Source organism: Phodopus roborovskii, unplaced genomic scaffold (assembly GCF_943737965.1).
Source record: "Phodopus roborovskii unplaced genomic scaffold, PHOROB, whole genome shotgun sequence".
In the NCBI taxonomy this organism is placed as follows: domain Eukaryota; kingdom Metazoa; phylum Chordata; class Mammalia; order Rodentia; family Cricetidae; genus Phodopus; species Phodopus roborovskii.
Window position 1 is genome coordinate 43481340 of NW_026126418.1, and position 20653 is coordinate 43501992.

Here is a 20653-nt window from a genome sequence, read left to right on the forward strand (position 1 = left end):
TAAGAGGCAAGAAGGTTCTTGGCCAGTAGAAGGAGGAATGCAGAGAATGTGGAGCTCTGGGGTACTTTGCAGCTGAGCCAAGGCCGGGGTTAGCTTCATGCCACTGGCAGAATAAGAGATGTGTGGTGAGGGCTTGCATGAGAGAGTTGTCTGGGTGTTCTGAATTGTGCAATGGCTTTAGTTCACTCAGAACCTTCTCTCAGGTCACCAGTTCTCCCCATATTCTCAGCACCCCAAAGCTCTTGGAAGTGTAGGCCTGAGGGAGAGACTTAGTCCCAACAGAGAAAGTGAGACACAGGGTGTCAAGTGATAGCTTCTAGTGGCCAACAAACCATGAACATCCAAGATCTACAAAGTGTTTCTGTACATGCTCGATTCCTCCTGTGGTCTTACTCTAGGAGCAGAGACACTGTGAGAAAGAAGATGCATGGGGACCCAGAATTTCTCAGGTGGAGCAATCAGCTAGAAACATTTGAGTGGAAGTAAAGTCTAATTGGCCTCCACAAACCAGTGAGGCCTGGGGACATTTGGTTACACACCTGCCAAGAAGGCTCAGCAGACAGGTTCAGACTTACCCGGTTGGAATGCAATTAAGCATAGATGCCAAGGGGGAGCCAAAGGCAACAGTGGGCTGAACAACAGACCTGTTGTGGAGCCCAGCATCCCACAGGCTGTGGGGACGATGCTCCAAGCCCACCCCTGCTCTGCTTCTGCATTGAAATAGGCATAATTAATTAACAGAAGCAGACTGTAATTGCTCTGCCCTAGGGTAGCAGTCTACCCACACTTACAAAATATGGAAAAGAGCTTCCTTCCTTACTATGACTCTGTAATTCCCACAGAAAAGATCAAAATGTCTGCAGCAAGAGGACTCCAGTGAGACTTCGGCTATGAAGTTATTATTTCAAAGTTCTATATGAACAAATGTAACTTGTCTTTTATATCACTAGCAAAGAAATTCTAGACTGGTGTATCAGAGGACAGATACTTTACCTCAGCTACTGGCACAACTTGCAAAGCTTGGCTGGGATCTTGCAACCTAGTAGGTAGTCAGCATGTGTTACTCAAAAGGCTCAAAGTACAGCAAGAAGTAAATGTTTCTTCCAAGGAGCTCAGCTCCAGCAGCAAAATCGTACAGTGTGATATGACAGACACACTTACCTAGTGACACTCAGAAAACCAAGTCCTTTCCCCTATCACCCTTCCTAGGAAACAAACAACTCTACAGAAACAGAGCTATATTCCAGTACAGTAAGATGATGAGCTAATTCTAACTCTGCCATGATTCAGAAATGTCCATTCTGAAAGAGTCATACATTTGGTTTCATTCCGCTTGTTGGAGGCCCTGTGTGTGTATGTGTGTGTGTGTATGTGTGTGTGTGTGTGTGTGTGTGTGTGTGTGTGTGTATACACCTGTGTGCATGACCTGTGAGATATGAACACACCTGTCTTAATGAGCACTGTTAACAAAATGGCAAACATTGTTTTGTTCTGTGGCCACAGTGATGAGCATTGCACATGCCCCTGCTAAGCAACTAGAATATAAGATCTTATGTATGTGATCTGGAAACTTAAAACCATTTGGGCAATGAGCCACTCTTGTGTAGCCCTGTAAAGCAAGAGCTATAAAAGCAAGCCCTGGGTCAGTGCATGGGGTGGGAGAGGGGCTAAACTAGGAGAGGCTTTGTGACAAAAGATGATGACTATGTTGGCAGTGTTTCCAGACACTTGCTGTAGTGGTGTAAGGAATTCACACCTATATAGGATTTGCCCTTCCTTAAACTGAGCCACCCTGGCAGAGTTCAGCTGAGTAGCTAGCTGGTGACAATGGTCTGTGTGCAACACAGGCAGGATCGTCACCAGCTTTAGGAAGTCTGCCTGCCTCCCAGCTTGATGCCACCAGATGGGTCCCATAGGGACTGTCAGCTAGCTCAGATGGTTTCAGGATTATACAGTAGTGACCTACTGTGACTGCATGGCCCCAGCTGCTAAGGTCAAGAAGGCAGCATATCTTTTAGGAAATATATCAGTTCTGAAATGGTACCCAGTCATTTTAGAGAATCCAGGCTACCCAAGACCCTGACTTTACATTTATAGGCTTTGTAGGATTTACCTATCCAGGTGTTCTAGAATACCACCATCTGAAATGCCCAGAAGAACTCACAGGTGGCCCCTGAGGGCTCAGTGTTTGCTTTGGGCTGGGAATGTAACTGCCCACTTTGAAAACTGAGGTTCTTTCCATCGACTATTCTTTCTGAAACAGCAGTGACTCATGTGCCCCATGAACATTAGAGCTAAAGGTGAATCAACAAAACAAGAAATCCCTGTTCTGACCCTGAAGACATGGGTGTAGGAACTCAAAAGCCAAGCCAGATGCGACAGGAACAAGCCAGGGGTCCCAATCCCAATCTAAGCAGAGCCCCACTAAGCCTCAAATAAATTTAATCCAATTTTTCTTCCACCACTTTCTATTTTTATTTCTTTTTACCCATTGGTTCAGAAGTAGAATAGTCAAAGCAGTCCCAGGGCCACTAAGTTTCCAGGGTATTCACAGGCAGCCGGGAGACAGCAGGAAGAAGGCTTTATATATTTGTGTTATCAGACAAGCAATTTCCAAGCTCTCAGCTTTTGAACTGGGTTTCAATTAAATAAATGTACAGGTGTTAATGAGACCAGATATCTGAATCACAAGAGGAGTGTTCCTATAATCCAAATGAGATCCCAACTCCAAAGCATTGACATCCACAGAGAGAACAATGCAGGTGGGCCTCTGGGCACTGAGGAGGATACCTGATGATGGATGCAGAGCCCTGAGAGGTCAGAAAGGACTTGCTGGTGTGGAAGGTATTGCCACACCGAATGCCAGGCTACAATGAGGTTTTTTACAACATAGTGGATCTTTTCAGCCACAGAGAGGCTGTGTGTGTGTGTGTGTGTGTGTGTGTGTGTGTGTGTGTGTGTGTGTGTGTGTGTGTGTGTGTTTTAAAGATGTTTAGTCAGCTTCATACTGGCCACCGGTAGACTCTAAGCTAAGTTTACCAGCTTCTATGTTAGCAAAAGTGATAGCAGTAGCTATCCAAAATGGCTGTTGATTTAAGAGCCATATCTACAGACCTCAGACTGTGCTTTCTAGTCTCACCTGCCCTCACCCTTCCCATATCAAAGGTTCCAGCCCCACTAGTTGATTTGCAGCTCCTGACACAAAGCCTCCTGGCTGGCAACCTGTGCGCTCTTTGCCCCAGAGTGGCCACTTGCCTCACATTGGGCTTCTTCATTTGAGTTACCTCCTTAGAGAGGACTACTGACTGTGCTAAATGAGAAGACACATGGCCTCTCTCACAAAGCCAGCTAATCTATGGTGAGTAAGTCAGCAAGACCTCAAACTCTCCAGAGGGTCCTGACCTCTTGCTGCGTGGCTGTCTCTTAAACCTGAGATGTTCCAAATGATACACACAAATAGACCGAATTAGCCACACCTGCCACTGTCTGCATTTATGGTGATTAATCCAGACTGTCAATTTGACTGAACTGGGAAGCTCCCAGGAGAGTTTAGACTCTTTCCTGATGAATGAAGAGTTGAAATCACACCAGTTTCCTCATTTCCATCCCCTATTTTTCCCAGCTTTCCCCTCAGTTTTCCTCTCCAGAACAAAGGAAAAAACTCTGTTGTTATTGTTTTGTTTGTCTGTTTTGTTTTGAGACAAGGTCTCACACTCTAATCCAAGCTGACCTAGAACTTCTGGCAATTCACCTGCCTCAGCTTCCTGAATGGAGGGATTACAGACATGAGCCACCACCACACCTAGCTAGAAAAAGCTTGTATGCATCTGTTGCTCACAGATACCAAAAGATGCTAACAGAACACATGCAACTGAGGGTGTGATGGAGGAAGTGGCCTAATGAGACCATGGGTGTCCACGCAAATTAGATAAGCGGCTCTTCCTCAAAGTACTTTATTTCCATCTCTGAGACAATTGTTATTATAAACAAATCTGCAATGTCAACATGAGCTCTGTTTCCTCGAATGTTCTGTTAGGCTGTAGCTACCTGAACTGAGTAGTCAGTTAACTTGTACTTGCTCCACTATGACATCCATCTTTACCAGGAGTGCAATAAGCAGTTTAGCCCTTCCCACAAGTTTTAGTCATCTGCACATGACGGTTCCTTTAGTCTCTCTAGATCTACAAAATTGGTGCAAGAGTAGTGTGAATGACATGAGGACCCCAGACCTACCTCCTCCTACCAGCTTCCAGGTGCAGACCTGACTGTTAAAGCTCAGAATCAGCTGGAAGAAAAGGGTGTGGCCCAGAGCAGGGGCAGGCCAAGCCAGACCTGTGACTGACTTGAGATTGGCAGTTTTCTCCTTGTCAGGCTCTACTGAGGTCACACTGCCTGGAGCTGGGGAAGGAGACAGGTTGAGACCACCTCCTCCCACATTCTATTTGGCAAGCTGAATAGCATAAGGCTACAGCATCAGAGTAGCAAGAGATCTGAAAAACAGCGGTCAAGGGACGAGCAGACTTGTATAGTTCTGTTTTGCTTTCTCTAATTCCATCAGCCACATGAGGTTTCAGTTATTCTCAGAGAAGTCAGTAATCGATGCATGGCAAAGCCAGGGTTTATTGAATGCCTACTATGTGATTACAATGGTGTTAGCTCTCAATGCAAAGACATTGAAATATAATTGAGTTAGACTATAAATGTCACAACTTCAACATAGGCCAAAATAAATCCCAAATGAGCCATATGTTTATGCCTGTGGGATTCATATAGGATTGGCACTGTAACCTCAGGGTACAGGAAAGAGACTAGAACTTGAATGTGTCAATCAAGGATGTACAGAGTTTGTATGATCTAAGTACCTCTATGGGTATATGCAGACATTTCCAGGAATGGAAAGGATATGCACAGAGATTTGGTTTTGTTTGTTTGTTTTGGTTTTTTAATGTGTTGTTGGGAAATGGGACAAAACTCCATCATCAGGAAACAGTTTTCTGGACAGTCCTACACAGCAAGTCAGTGAGCGGTAGATTGAGGCAGCGCGCTGGGGGCTCTGAATATTAGGGTAAGGTCATTGAATTTTGTTCTATAGGCTGTGAGGAGTCACCAAAGATTTACTGGAGCCAACTGTATATGTGTGAGTGTGAGAACAAGGCTTGAGAGATAAGACCACCTGAGTTTCTTGCATTGGATGGGGTAGGTAGGTTTGGGGTAACGGAAGTCATTTTATTAGTATAAAATATGTAACTATCTTTTGTGGAGGGCGGAAAATGAATTGTAAAGTATATAAGTTGCTTGTTCAAAAATCACACTATCCTATTTTCCCAAAACACGGATGCAAGATGAGGGTACAGAATCTGTGATGCCCAGGGACACAACGTGGTAGGTCTCAGAAAATTAAAAAGTTTCGCATTTGCGAATCCCCCAACCCATGATGTGGTCTCGTTATTCTTTTAAAATGCCACATATCCTGTGTGTGTGTGTGTGTGTGTGTGTAATTTTGTCTATTTATTTCAATAATATAGCCATAATTCAATGCATGGGCACATGAGGCTAAGTCTAGTGATTTCCAAGTTTGTGAGTTTTCTTCTCACAAATAGCTTGTCTCAGAACCTCTATCTGTTCTTTCTAATTAATTGAAAAAAATAGCAACAACAACAAATGAAACAAATTTATTTAACAAAGTATTACTGTTCCTGAACTTCAGTGAATAAAATACTATTCCCAAATGGAGGTGTTGGTTATCTGGCCAGAGTTGTATTCAATTCAGTAAGATGTGAATTTGTCTGCTGCAGTATGGATATTCAAGTGTGAACCGCAATCAGTCATCAGTGGGCTCATACTGGAGTGAACGTAAGAAAGTATGAGGTAAATGAAAGTTGAGCCTTTGTTTCATTAAGAGAGTTCTATTTTCAACTTTGAAATTTTGTCAGGACACATTTCTTAACTTTTCAAACCTTGGGGTTTCTCTTTGGGGTTTAGAAAGTTCTGGCAGTATTGGCCAAACTAACATTAAAGAGTTGACTCCTTTTAGTTACCCTATAGGAAATCCAACAATTCAAGTATGTTAAGTAGAGGGCAGTAATACAAACTTGTGTGTGTGTGTGTGTGTGTGTGTATGTTCAGTTAAGCAGAGATACTTCTGTGTTTCTTTTCTTTTAGAAACACTAGACCTTAAAGGATATGAAATACAAATGAACCATGCGTGGAACTCACAGGCTCAAGGAATTTACTTATGATAAATAAATAAATAAATAAATAAATAAATAAGAGTTGACTACACCTTTCTAAATATGAAACCCTAGCAACACTGCGTCATAACAAATACTCTTGCAAGTATTTATAGTTACCCACATGACCCAGGAGCACATGTGTTTGTATCCCATCTCAGAGATAAAAGAATAAAGACATCAGTAGTGTTCAGGTGATCTAGAAACAGGGTCTTCAGTTTGTATGACTACTGTCCTTTCCTAGACACCTTTAACAGTCTAATGAAAAAAGAAATGTCTCTAAATTCTAAAATAAAATACATATCATAATAAAAACCAACTAGATTGAACAGTTATCAAAGTATTGAAAAACAAATGTACATTACAACAACAACCTCTTTATTAGCACTATAGATAACAGGTCCACTGGCAGTCCTAATGTCTACTATGATTCTGACAGGATGCTACATATAGATAATATTTTGAGTCACCTATAGCAACTGTAAAATGATGAGCAAAATATGTGTGGCTTCTTTTGTTGAGAGCTGCAGGAACTGCTAATGTTACATGAGTGTGTTGTCATAGTGGAAAGAAATGTTTAGTTGGTTTCAAAGTAGGATTGCCACAAATGAAGATGCAATCCTTCCTCTCATTCCAAAATCATATGCCCTGTAAGTTCTGTCAGCAGCTAAAGCCCAGGTTAAAACAGGTATGTTAAACTGGTTCTAGGCAAAACATAGGCTGTCAATGATTATTGGAGACTAAATAAGTTTCTTCTCAGACTGGGAGGTGCAGACCGTTTCTGGGCTCTGGAAGGTTGTCCTTTGAGCTTACTTAACATTGCATATTGCCCCCTGCCTAGCAAGGTAACTTGTGGGAATAAATGTTTAATGTACATATGTTCAAGGAAGGAAGGAATGGAGGGGCAATGGAGTAGGCTGTGACTTGGCAGATTAAGTTCCCTGCTTGCCCTGACAAATGCAGAAGGAATTCACCAGGGCCAGCTCATAGTCCTGTAGCTGCCCAGGACAGACCGCAGGAGACAGCAGAGGCAGTGGGTGGAGACCAGCTTGGGGCTCAGTACCCAGCTGGAATTCTGCCCCACAGATAAAGATCCAGAACAGAAAGCGGAAGTGCCAGAAGTGCCACAACCAGTGACCGCAGAGGCTAACCCAAGGGCCACAGGGAGCAGCTGAGCTGGTCAGCTGTCTTCTTGCAGCTTGTCTATCAACATGGGCAAGGGCAGGAAATGCATTCATCCTGCTCCCTGGCTTGATGAAGAGACCCACTGTAAGTTTTAAACAGCCTTTGTCTTTTGAACCTTAGGGAAAGGTCTTCACTGAGGGTACCCATTATCCTGCTCTATCTCAGCCACAAAAAAAAAAAAAAAAAAAAAAAAAAGGCGAGGACCTATAAAGTTCCTGGTAGAACTAAATGTTGCACACATAGATACAACCAGAAACAGAAACACAATGTAACACAATGATAAGGTTACTGAGGGGCATGATTTCATTTGGGATATTTACCCAACCTAACAGCTGTGTATTGAGAGAACTTATACTATACAAAATAATAATAATAACAACAACAACAACAATGGTCATTTTAAGAAACATGTCTCTCATGCAGGTATTTTATACATTTTTATCCTATTTACTCCTCTAACAAGCCTATGTGCATTACTTATCTCTTTAATGAGTTGAATAGTGGCTGTATCCAAAAGCTACACCCACCATCCTGATGTCTGTGAATGGACACTTTTTTGGAAAACTGTCTTTTACATATGCTTAAGCTAAGGCTCTCCTTGGACAGCATCTTGGGTTTTTGGGGGTGGTCAGAAGTTTAATGGACTCAAAACCATGTAAGAAGGGGAGACACAGAGAAGGAAGGCCCAAGTGAAGGAGACATCCCAGAGACATATCTACAAGTTGGGTGAGCCAAGGATTGCCAGAGGTCATCGGGAGCTAGGAGAGAGGCCAGGGCCCATTCAGAGCCTCCAGAAGAAGAATCGGTTCTTGTTTTTTAAGCCACTAGTAACCTCCAGAATCTCTTCAAGCTCTCAAGAATCAGGAGCCTACTGTTCCATTGTCCTAAACTGCCACCAGCGTCAGTCATGCATGCCACTCTGTCACTTGCCTGCCAGAACTGACAAAGAACTATGTACTTAGAGATGAAATAGCACCATTAAGGCAACAACAATTTGGAGCAAAGGTTAACCAAATGTCTTTTCTCAGACTGCTTGGATTTGAAGCCAACATTCCCACCTACAGAGTTAGGGAGCTGTGATGAGTTAGTTATCCTCCATACACGTCATACTTGTTCTTCTGTAAAATGGGGAGAGTCCACAAACAGTCCTAAAAAGACAGGGCAAAAAGTGGAATGTGGCACCCTAATCAGATTGCTAAATGGAAAAACATAAAAACAAGAAAATCTAAATGAAGCATGGACATGATTTTTTAATTATAAAAACTGTATTGGACAAACCAGATGTGAATAATAAAGGAAAATAGGGGGCATGGGAAATTCATGCGTGAATTCACCGAATTAAAGCACTATACTGAATATCTCTAAGTGGAAAAAATATGTCTCACCTTCGAGTGTGATAAGGCTTAGAAGGCACCTGGCACATTGCTGGAGTCATTGTCAGTCACTGTCATTTCAGAATTATTAACAGGACCAAGACTATGTCATGTTTGAAGGTAGGCTATTGGTTTTAAAAAGTGAGATGGTCCTATATTTGTGAAATAAATTATCTGAAGATATTGTTTTAACTATAATTTCATCTCACCCCCAAGGATGATGATTGACTATCAGACTATCAGATGTCTACCATCCTACATTTGCATATTACTCGAATGATTCACATCCAGTTTATTTTTCCTGAGGGAAAAAAAATTAAAGGAAACCTGTAAAGTTACAAATATACATTTGAACGTGGTCTGTCTGTTTCTTTACATCAATCTGCTACTCAAATCAATTTTTTAAAAAACATCCATATCATGTTTTGCATTTTGCTTGCTTAGAAAACCAAACAAAGTACGTTGTGGTGATCCTTTCTTAACTGTGTTCATGTCAAACAAGGTAGCCAAATGAGATGGACCCTGTGTATTCATTTCGATCCCCACAGCAATGGGAGAATAACATCTTTGATTAAAAACCATGTCATTGTATGAAAATGCCAAAACAAGACACTTTAAAGTGAAGACAGCCTTCAAATTTCAAGCAGTGATTGGTCCGTGTAAGAAGGGTATGCATGAGCCTTTTAAGAGTCTCAATGCTGAAAGAGGGAATCCAGATGCAAGCAGATTGTTCCTGCCTTGTGTGGCAGATGCCACCTGCATGACATGATTGGAACAGCGCAATGAGGGCGAGTGTGGAATAAACTACTGCATTCTCACCTGAAGGGAAGGTGATGGCTCGAAGGGCACTACTCTTCTGGACCCTCTGTCAGCTAGACAGGTAGACAGATAGACAACGATGAGAAGTTTGGGGGAGGTGTGTGATGACATGGCAAAAACTGGGATACTCTGGTCAGAGAAGGGGGAAGCATATCAATGGAAAGTAATGAAGAGCTTAGGAACTGTTTCACAGGGGAATCCAATTGGGCCATTTGCATCGAAAGCATAGTGTCTGGCCTTTCTAAGCAACTGAGGTCAAGGCTTGGCTCTGAGTCTGGGGGTTTATAAGACGTCTCTACCCCAGAGGCTATATCTGAACTATCCCTAAAATAAATTTGCCCTCTGAAATTTCCTTAGAGAATCCTCCCAGCCAGGGACCCCAGCCTGGAGAGTCTTTGAAGGGACAATGCTCTCAGAAGACAGGAACAGGGTTTCCTCATGAAATCTGACTACCACAAGGCAACTTATATAGGATTCTGGGTTCTCTCTCCAGGTAAACCTGAGATTGTATTAGATGAACAGGACTCAGGAATGCTGAAAACAGTGTGCAAAAAAAGGCCTTTTCCAGGAAAGCAGGTTCCTATTTTGACTGTTAAACAAGATTAACAATTTTCTTCCCTGAGAGCTTTTTGGAGTGTTTACTAGATTAATGGGCACCATGACTTTCTGATGAGGGGATTTAATAGTCTATATTAAATAAACTATGGCACACTGCATTACGGGAGTGAGGATTAACAGCTTTCTTCAGAACACAGTTTTGGGAAGCCAGGTACTTCCACCAGCGACATACATAAAAATAAATCATCCTGTCAGTTTAAATCCCATCCTCCCAATCTTTGGTTGCATAAAGTTGAGACCCTGAATCACTTCAAGACCAACTTACAAAAGATGACCAACAATCCACCAACACCTGAGCTGGCACCAGGACTGACAATTGAGTTCTTCATGCTATTGAGCCATAGTCTATGGACACTTAAGATTTATAATTTATTTCAATGCACAGAAGGAAAGTTGCCCTCCCCCAAAATTACACACACATCTCCCGAACTATTTATAACTGAGAGCAATTTTCTTCTATCAGAAAGCCTTTTTTTTTTTTTTTTTTTTTTTTTTTTTTGCTGTAACTTTAAAACTTTTAATGAATTTCTTGTTATAAACTACTGTTATTGGGAATGGCATATACATCTGTAATCTTAGCATCAAGGGCTAAGGCAGAAAGATCTAGAGTTCTACCAGTCTGAGACACATAGCAAGACTTTATCTAACAACAACAACAAAAAATCTGTGTTCTTACTTTAATGTTGAGTCACTATTGGACTATTTTTGACTGATCTCTGTATGGGTTGAATAGCCTGCTACATATTTGATGACTGGGTGCTGGGAAAGGTGGCTTCAGATTAGGATAGACTCTACAGAGAGCAACCATTAGACAACCAGACTGCAGGTCACAACGGTGGTTTTCAGACTGCCTCGGAATCTCTCATGGGTGACATCTCACTAAAGCCACTTTGGGTCTGGAAGTAATGACACCCTCAAATTCATGACTTCTGTTGTGGTATTAAAACTCACAAACCCATCTTCAGTTAGATGCCAACTACCTTAGCTTTTATGGGCCTCTCCCTTCCCTCCTTCCAGTGTTTGGGAGACTAGCGGCTCAGTGGCATGTTGATTAGCTTGTTAGAATGTCTCACTTAAACTGTTTGACTGTTATATTATAGTTGTATTGTGTTCAGTTCTCCAGTCTATTTCTCTTTGTGTAAATGTGTGGGCAGGATTCAGTGGATTGGCACTGAAACTATCAGGAAAATGCATAAAATAACAGGGGAAGTAATAAATCCTTAGCATATCTCAAAGGTACTCCTCCAACACGCACTGGCAACCGTTTCTCTGGCTTTTTAGAGCATAACAGCGGTCTGTTCTGTCACAGCTACACACATTACATCTTTTAAGAACAGAAGAAGTTTGAAACCCTTCCATTTGGATTTAAATAAATACTCTAAATTAGAGTAATATTACCCATGTGATCTGCCCTCTTTCAGTGGCTTAACGAGCAATGAAAGCATATTTACATAATTTTTAGTGCACATGCCAAATAGGTATTGACACATTAAGCAAACTGGGAGACTATTTTTTTAATTGACCCTAATTAGTCTACCAGCACAGCCATAGAAGATCATGGGGCCAGAGGGATTTTTTCAGATATTCTTTTATTCTGCAGGTGCATGGGAAATTCCAGAACTGAAAATGCCAGATAATCTGACTAAAATTGGATTGAAGGAGTATTTGCACAACACTTGAACACATGAATAGAGCTCTTGCCTGCACAGTCTAGACTCTTGTGGCTCAGGCCTACAGTTCCCTTTGCAATGACTCCCAAAGTCATTAGAATATATCTGAGCTCATAGTGACTTTGATGACGGATGGGTACAATGCCATTTCTCTCTGATAGATCGCGAAAAATCTGACAGATATGCTGAGGTTATCAGGTAGGGCCTTCATAACTCTTCCAGTTCTTATTGCTCACTTCATCTCTCTCCCTGTCACGAACAATCCATTTATACATCTTGTCAACCTCTGGTATATAGATCCAACCACCTGTCACTACTTTGATTATTTCCACCACAGTCCAGGCCAAGTACTCCTCATCTCTGGCTTCCGTTACTGAAACAGCTACCAATGAGTTTCCAGCTTCCAACCTTGCCAGCTCTATAGTCTACTTAGAGGGATGCCTTCAAAACACAACCACAAGTTCATTAAAAGTTTCCTGACCGTGGCCCCTCAGGTTGTTTTTGTTTTCTCTTTGTGACCCTGTCTCTCATTATAGACTAATGGACTCCAGCCACGCCAGCCTCACTTCCCAGCAACCTGCACACATTCTTCACATGGCAGCCTGTATCTCTCTCAGCTCTGTCTAAATTACATCCTGACAGAGAATATTCTCTAGCCTTCCTTTTGAGAACTCTCTAATCTTATTTCCTTGCTATTCCCTAAGCTCTATCACCCAGGTCTCGATACCTTTGTGTGTTTATATTTGTCTCATCCACTCTAGACTCTGAGAGGCAGACACTTTGTCGGTTTTAATCTGCACTGTATTCCTAGAGTAGTCATCTGAGTGTATTATGGTCGCAATAGACAGTTGTTGAATTGAAGAATGAACAAATGAATGGGAATCTATTTTTTTTAACCTGCAGTGCTTGTCCTGTTCCAGTTTCAACAATAATAGACAGTTCTCATGGGAGGGGATGTATGTTTGTTCAAAATTGAGGAATTCTGACTCTTGCTTGGATTGCTTGATTTATAATTTGAAATGAAGAAATTGGAATGCTTATCATGTTTGCAAGCTGTGAATAAATCACCTGGCAATCAATGTCTATTTGCTCACATGGACTTCTTGCCATAGCAAACCATTTGCTTGGTTCATAGATAGAAAACAAACAAACAAACAAAAACAAAAAACGTGCAGGGGTGGGAGTGAGGGGAGGAGGGGAGAACACATAATGAGTGTCCTCAGAGGCCAGTCAAAATAAACTTCTACTTGCTGGTATTGTTTTTTAATCTCTTCTTGAGTTTATTTCACAAGCAAAAAGCCAGAAAGAGCTCAGACTTCAAAGTAATTTCTGATTCCTGAGGGAGGAAAGTTGCTCACACAGCCAATGCTCCGTCCAGGGAGAATATTCTGTGTGTGCCTGCTGGGCTCCAGTGTGGGCAGGTGGCAGGCAAGAAACAGGACTGAGTTCTTAGACATCTTCCAGCCCAGGAAGTGCCAGGCGGCACTTGGTGCCTGGCTGCCCACCAGTGGCTGCAGTTACCCCTAAGGGTCCAAGCAACATGCTTTGTTTCATTTTGTTCAAGTGGTTTGAACTAGACTTCAAACAGAGAAGGAATAAGAAAGCTTGTGCAGTACAGGATGGCTTCTTTGTCTCATTTTTAGCAGTAAATGACCCACAAGATGAACAAAGCAAATCACAGATGGATACAGACTGAGCCAGAGTGAAAGAAGATACCTAAAGACACAGATGCATTTTAAAAACTTCTTTGTTGCCTTGTTTTCTTATGATGCTCTTATGATTCTGTGGACATCTCTTGACTGGACAATGATGCTGAGCTCATGGGGGAGGAAATGGAGTGGGGCAGAGGGGGCAGTGGCCTTTACCTTCTAGACTCTGTCCATGAATATCAGTAGCAGTTGTATTGCTTCCCTGGGCCTCAGTCTGTTTATCAGATAAACCAGAATAAAATCACCTCTACAGAATATTTTGTGACTCAAATCAAGCCAACTACTGAAATGTGTACCAGTGTCTGGTACTCTGCAAGCAGTCAGTAACACTGGCTACAATAGGCACAAACCCTGAGTGTTAACAGATGGGGATTACTATGAAATGGCTACAATCTAAACCCAGTCTGCCAGCTTTCACAGGCTCCCAGAGTTCCTGGGAGCTTCAAGTGGCTCCAGGTGGGAAGGGAGCAGATACTACATAAAGATTTCCAGTGATTTGCCTGAGGTGGAAAGGTACCTTGGTCCTGCCTCAACAGGATGAGGGACAGATTTAGTAGACTTCCTAGTGGAGGCCTTACCCTCTCCGAGGAGCAGATGGGAGAGGGGAGGAGTGGGAGGAGGGGAAGGAGGGGGAACTGGAATTGGAATGTAAAAAATAAATTAATAATAATAATAATTAAAAAAAGAGCCAGGCTTTGGTGGCGCATTCCTTTAATCCCAGCACTTGGGAGGTTGAGGCAGACGGATCTCTGTGAGATCAAGGCCAGCCTGGTCTACAGAGCTAGTTCCAGGACAAACTCCAAAGCTACACAGAGAAACCCTGTCTCAAAATAAATAAATAAATAAATAAATAAATAAATAAATAAATAGTAAAAATTTTAAAAAAGAGATGGAAAAAAAGAGAGATTGGACAGAGAAGTGCCATTATCAATTAATAGGTAAGGGTGATAAAAAAAAGTCTTAGATAGATTGTGGTAAAGATTGTATAGTTTGTGAAATTTACTTAATGCCACTGCATCATATTATAATTGATATATACTGAAACATACATACATACATACATATACACACACATACCATGCGCACATGTGTGTGTGTGTGTGTGTGTGTGTGTGTGTGTGTGTGTGTGTGTGTGTGTTTGCCGCTAGATATATACTTGGAAATTTTTTAAATGGTAACTTGTTTTCAATGTGTGTTTTACCACAATAAAAAAAATTTAATGAACTCTTGCCTAAACTGTAAGGTGCAGGTCAAGAAACAATTCTTAATACATTATGGGCATTGTGCCCGAAATGGCAGGATGGTAGGAAGTCTGAACACACCTGCTTTTAAAAACAATTTCCCTAAAGGTCTTGAAATTTGAGACAAAGACATCCATTTCCAGATTCTTTTACTGTTACATACACCCAAATGAGCCAAAATAATTCTGCAAACAATCCCCATGTAGATCCACAAAGTTGTATCCACAGAAGACTTCAAGACAACACATCCATTCATACTATATTCTTTTAACCTTTCACTGTCAAATATTTTTACAGCGGGGGGGGGGGGGACCAAAGAGATGTGTCACTGGTACTTAAATAAAGCAGGGAGCCAAGCAAAGGCAGCCCAAGTCAATGGTCATTATTAAGGCCCCCATGATCCAACTGGATCCCAGCCAGATTTGCTCACATTTCCCATTCCAGGAGTGTTTTCATGAGCCCTAGGGCAGGCCCAGGGATGCCCTAGACAGCCATTTTTCGATTTGGATGAATGGCTGGGCAAAAGCTAAACATAGTGAGTAATATTATCCAATAATGCTTCTTAAAATCAAGGCCTTCATTCTCATCTTCTGAGTAAAGACCAGCCGAGGACCTCTTAGCTCAGACTCTTTGAGCTAACTACTCTCAGATGCAGTTAGAGCCTCCAGTCTTGAGTCTAAGCAAATGGAATGTCTATATTCTATAACCATCTATCTGAAAATAGAGACAGTATGGCAAGGTCCTTGTAAGAAATACAATGATTCAATCACTTATAACAAGTGAGGATTTGTTATTAAGGATTTACTGTTCCAATGGAGAGAGGATGTTGGAGAAGGCTGGGAAGAGCTGAGCTTAGGTGAGATCACACCTAGAAGGATATTTGTGATCACAAAGCTCTTAGGTCACGGTCCTTCAGCTGAGTAAGTGTTGGCTTGTGACTCTGACTAGGATTTTCCCTTCTATGTGGCTCAGAGCCTTTACTACTTACTAGTACTCTAATTCAGCTGCCTCATTTCTGACTTGGACTATCTTTCCTCTGCCTTTGGATTGAACAAAACTGCTGATTTGCCCTAAAGTGGGCTTGGTCCAGAAGCATTTTGCTTCTTCCCTGCAGTTTATAGTGCTCGAGGATCCCTCCCCTAACCCCTCCAGCCAGCTTTACTTCTCATGATGAGACTGATTTTCTACCTGCATTTCCCATTTGTGGTTCCATACAGTATATCCGCTTTACTCACCCATTTTTAGTTTGGCTTTCAATAATCTAAAAATATTAAATGGAAAATTCTAGAAATAAATTTTAAGATTTAAGTAGTGAACCATTCAGAATAAAACAATAAAAATCTTTCAACATTTTGTTTCTTCACCTCTTTGTCTAGTGTATCCAGATGGTACAGGCTACTCATCTATTATCAACTGACCTAGTATTGCTGTTCTTATATTCACAAAATTCTTATTTTACTTTAAAAAATGCCCTCTTAGAATGTGCATGGTAATGCTGAGTTTAGATATGCCAAGTGAAGCCATAAATAATTGCCTTAAGTGAAAAGGCTAAAATTCTCAACTTAAGGACAGAAAAATATTGCATGCCTTGATAGCTAATGTCTACGGTAAGAACCAGTCTATCTGTGAAAACATGAAAAAGGAAAAGAAATCTGTGCTAGTTTTGCTGTCATACCCCAAACTGCAAAAGTTAAAGCCACAGCGTGTGATCGTACCTGGTTAAAACAGGAAAGTGTGAAATGTGTGGACATATGTACAGGAAAATCATATAGCACAGGGCTATGCACCTTTATCTTCATGTTTTAGGGACTGCCTGGGACCCTGACACTTGGTCCCCTGTGGATAAGGAGGACCACTATGTGAAGATGCAGAGACAAAGTTTTCTTCAGGACACTTAAACGAAAGGGTTGGCTGCTTGTGGAGCCATCAGGGAGGGCTGCCTCCCCACACCCCTTCAAAGGACAGGGCATACCTTACAGCCTTGAAGATAATAGTTAGATCAGGGTCAGTGTGGAAACAGTGGAAGAGTGTTTTCTTACACCCCATTCTTCTGTTTTATTTTCTCTTCAGTTCCTCCCTTCAGTTGAGTACACTCCCAAATAATTTATCCATTTGCTCATCTATTTACTCACTATCTCTTCAGTAATTACCCTATTACAGGTGAAACACTACACAATGAAAACATACATTTTGTTATTCTTCCCTATGAGTATAACTGACTACTTATGAAGTGCCATGCATTGTGCTACTCACCAGAAACAAAAAGACTAACTTGATGCAATTCCTTCTGGCTGCATAGTAAGAATTCAATAAATGTACACTGTGTAAATTAATGCCTTGAAAAAAAACTCAGTCTGGTGAGAGCAAGAAGTCAATATTCAGACAAGTGTAAGCAGTAGAAAGGGATGTCCAGGAACGTCATGGGCATGAGAGACTCAAAAGTCTCTTAGAGACCAAGAGCAGTGACTGAACTGGGCAGGTAAGGGGAAGACAAGGGTCTTCAGGCAGCAGGGGCCAAGGGCATGGGCCTGGAAAGCAGGGAAGGCATGAACAACAGAGGGTTACTGCTGAGAACACAAAAATAAATATCCCAGGGTAATTGTAAGTTTCCTGACTGGGGTGGAAGTGTTTATATGAAATAGTAAATTAGAAGACCAACTCAATTCAAAGGTACTCAATTTCAAACTGTGTTTTCCCAATTCTCTCAGGACCTCAATGCCTACATCCAATTGGCAGAAGAGCATGAAATAGTATGCAACACTTTCACTCATAGCCTATTTACAAGAGCAGTCACTAGAGTCTCTTATCCCCAAAAGAGGCTAAGGAGTCCCACTGCCCTGCAAGAAGAGATGTTTCATGGCAGCTAGAAACCCAGCAAAGATTCTAGGGGAGGGCAGCTGGAAAGGTGTGCAGATACCCATGATGCCAGTTCATCCACATCTATGAACACAAGCAGGCTGGGATGTTTGTGAGCAGATAGCTCTGGAGCCTGGGATGCCTCTGGACACAGGCATCACTGTTTGGTCTAAGTTGCACGGGGCCAGCCTTACAGATACAAGATCTTTTCTCCCAAAGCAGGGTTGGAAAGTTGCATGTTCAGTCTGAAGAAAGAACGTGATTTGAGGAGATTTTCACAAACCAGGAAGGGCTGAAGGGCCCCTGGGTTTTCAAGGCACTGCCACTCTTTCTGACCTTAGATGGGCTCCTTTGTGTCTGGGCTCACGTCCTGGGAGACTATCTTTTGAAGGTCCATTTTCAGGCAAGCATGAGAAACCTGCAAAGAGAGGAAAGCAAATTATAGACTACTTAAGATTTTTTTTCCCAGAAGCCTATATTCAGTGTTCAACTCTGTCATATACAAAACACTGGGAGAAAACAGAAAGACTCCTATAGCAAGGATCCAGGTTAGAGAGCTGAAAGATGAACCTTCGAGAGAAAAATCACAACAGGTAGAATTTATGCCTACACTTAAAGTATGGTCAAAGCATGACTTTCTGTGTCTACAATACTGCCCTCCATTTCAAAAGAGACAGAAAGCATTTTCTGAGCTTTTACATTGTGTCGAATACATTCTCTTAAGATACATTTTCATTTGTAATTGACATAGTAATTGATATATCCTTAGGGTAGAGTGTGGGGTTTCAACGAATATGTACAACATGATCAAGTCATTGGCATATCATTACCCCAGAATGTTCAAAATCCTCTCTGATAGCTAATTTTAAACATTCAATACATTATTGTTAGCCAAAGTTGTTCTACTATGTTTTAGAACAATAGATGTCATTCCTCCTCACAAACTGTATACTGGTACCCACTAAACCATCAACTCTCCATTCCTCCCTCCCTCCCTTTTCCATTCTTCTATTTGTTACTTCTTTGCTTCTTTGAGCCCAACTATTTACTTTCCATATGTATGTAAGAAAGTGTATTTATGTGTGTTTTTCTACACCTGGCTTATTTCCCTTAACAAAACAGTCTCCATTCTATTCAAATTTCCATTAAGGACAGAATAAAGGTGATGTTTATAAACATGCAAGGGCAGGTGTCTCCTCAATGTATGGATCCCATTTTCTTTGGATATGTGCCCAGTAGTGGACTTGTGGGCTGTATAATAGGTTTTTGTTTGGTTGGTTAATGCTTACATTTTTCTAACATTCTCTGTTCTAAATTTATTATTTATTTACATCTCTGTCTCTCTCTTACTCCCCGTCTCCCCGTGTGTGTGTGTGTGTGTGTGTGTGTGTGTGTGTGTGTGTGTGTGTGTGTGATAGAGCTAATGCCTGTGTCAGAGATAAAGGACTTTGCCATTCACAGTAATAGCAGTGGCCTGAGTGTCAGCATTTTATCTCATCCATCTCCCAACCCAAAAGGAACGAGATGCCTACAGATAGAGTAGGCTGGGCTCCAGGACAGAAAGCCTGCATTAGAGAAATTGAGCCTTTCCTGATCGGCAGCCAGCAAGCATGCCTGCTCTCTCATGCTAACTTTGCAAGGTGCAAGCACACCTGCCCCTTAGTCTGTACAGAAATGCAGCCTGGAACTTTCAAAGCTGTAAGAACTTTTTTACTGTCCTTAGGGAGACACTATGCCTCTCTTCAAAGGCTGCTTGCTTTATAAACACTCTTGGAGTCCAGAACAAAGGCAGCCATTGCCTCTTCCTGCAAGAGGTGTGGAAACATGAGAGATACTCTGAGAACTGATCTCTGACAAAGACAGTTCCTCATTGGCAAGATGGTGTGTCTGTTAGATAGCAGCTTCCTTTATTCTGTGCTGCTCCCCTGACTGCTACATACTATTAGGCCCAGGTCTCAGTTCTCAGGGCTCCTCCCCACCCATGCTCACTGCCTTGGAGAGCTCATTCAGACCCCTATATTTGAAGATCTCCATCCCCATAGCTCTTAGTCCATGCTGCTATATCCAATTCTACTGTACTTGATACTTTGATATTTCCTTAAGTTCCAGAATTCGATGTCCAGTTGTATTCATGGCATCTTCTGGGGTCTCAAACATGCCATGTTTTTTATGCTCACCCTCCATGTGGAAGCTGCCATTTCTCTAATCTCTCAGTCAAGAGCACTCAGTGTCTCGGCCATAAATGTCTCTCCCTTTCATATTCACATCTAATCCTCAAACAGGGTTCATTTCCAAATACATCCTGAATCCCTGCATCCCAGGGTTACAAACCTCACAGATTTATCCATAGACTACACACACATTTTGAGGTGTCACTATTTCATTTAACAAATACATAATTTCTGTGTGCCCAGCCAGGGGCTGGAAGCCAGAAGCCTCTTCTTTTTCAATGTTGGTTTTTGGTTGTGCTTTCTTTGTTTTGAAGTCTTGGTACTGGAAGACATGAATGTACCTACCAAAGTTTCTATGTGGTCCCCACCCTGGAAGAGTCCTCTAGAAACAGGGATTAAGAAGCTTGGCTGCTATTATTTCTCTTTCTGTTTCTTCTGTTGTTGTGTTAAGACTGTCTTTATTTTGACCAATTGATCTTCATATACTGTTTCATATATATATATATATATATAAAATAAGAATCCTATGCCTGTGAAAAGCAAATCTCGTATAATTTAAAAAATAAAAGTGTTTTGTTCTCCTTGACCTAACTTCTAATTTGACTGTAAAATAATGCTTTTTTATTTTTCAGATCTTATTTCAATTCTCTGCAGAGGCTCTAACATGAAAAACAAAAATCTCAGGTATTTTCAGTGAGCTTTTTTTTTTTTTTTTTTTAAGCTTAAACCCTGGCATTTTATTTCACGTTCTTATTGCATTAAAATTGTTATGAAAACTATG

The 20653-nt window shown here is 41.5% G+C and overlaps 1 protein-coding gene across 2 annotated transcripts in view; it reads left to right on the forward strand.

The window, feature by feature from the left end:
• The window catches only part of Itgb6 (integrin subunit beta 6), a 120955-nt gene that overhangs the window by 24180 nt on the left and 76122 nt on the right, over positions 1–20653 (forward strand). For both annotated transcript variants that reach the window (XM_051184600.1, XM_051184597.1), the window contains exon 2: positions 20505–20556. The gene's annotated coding sequence lies outside the window, so the exon portion shown is untranslated. The remainder of the gene's footprint in view (positions 1–20504; positions 20557–20653) is intronic.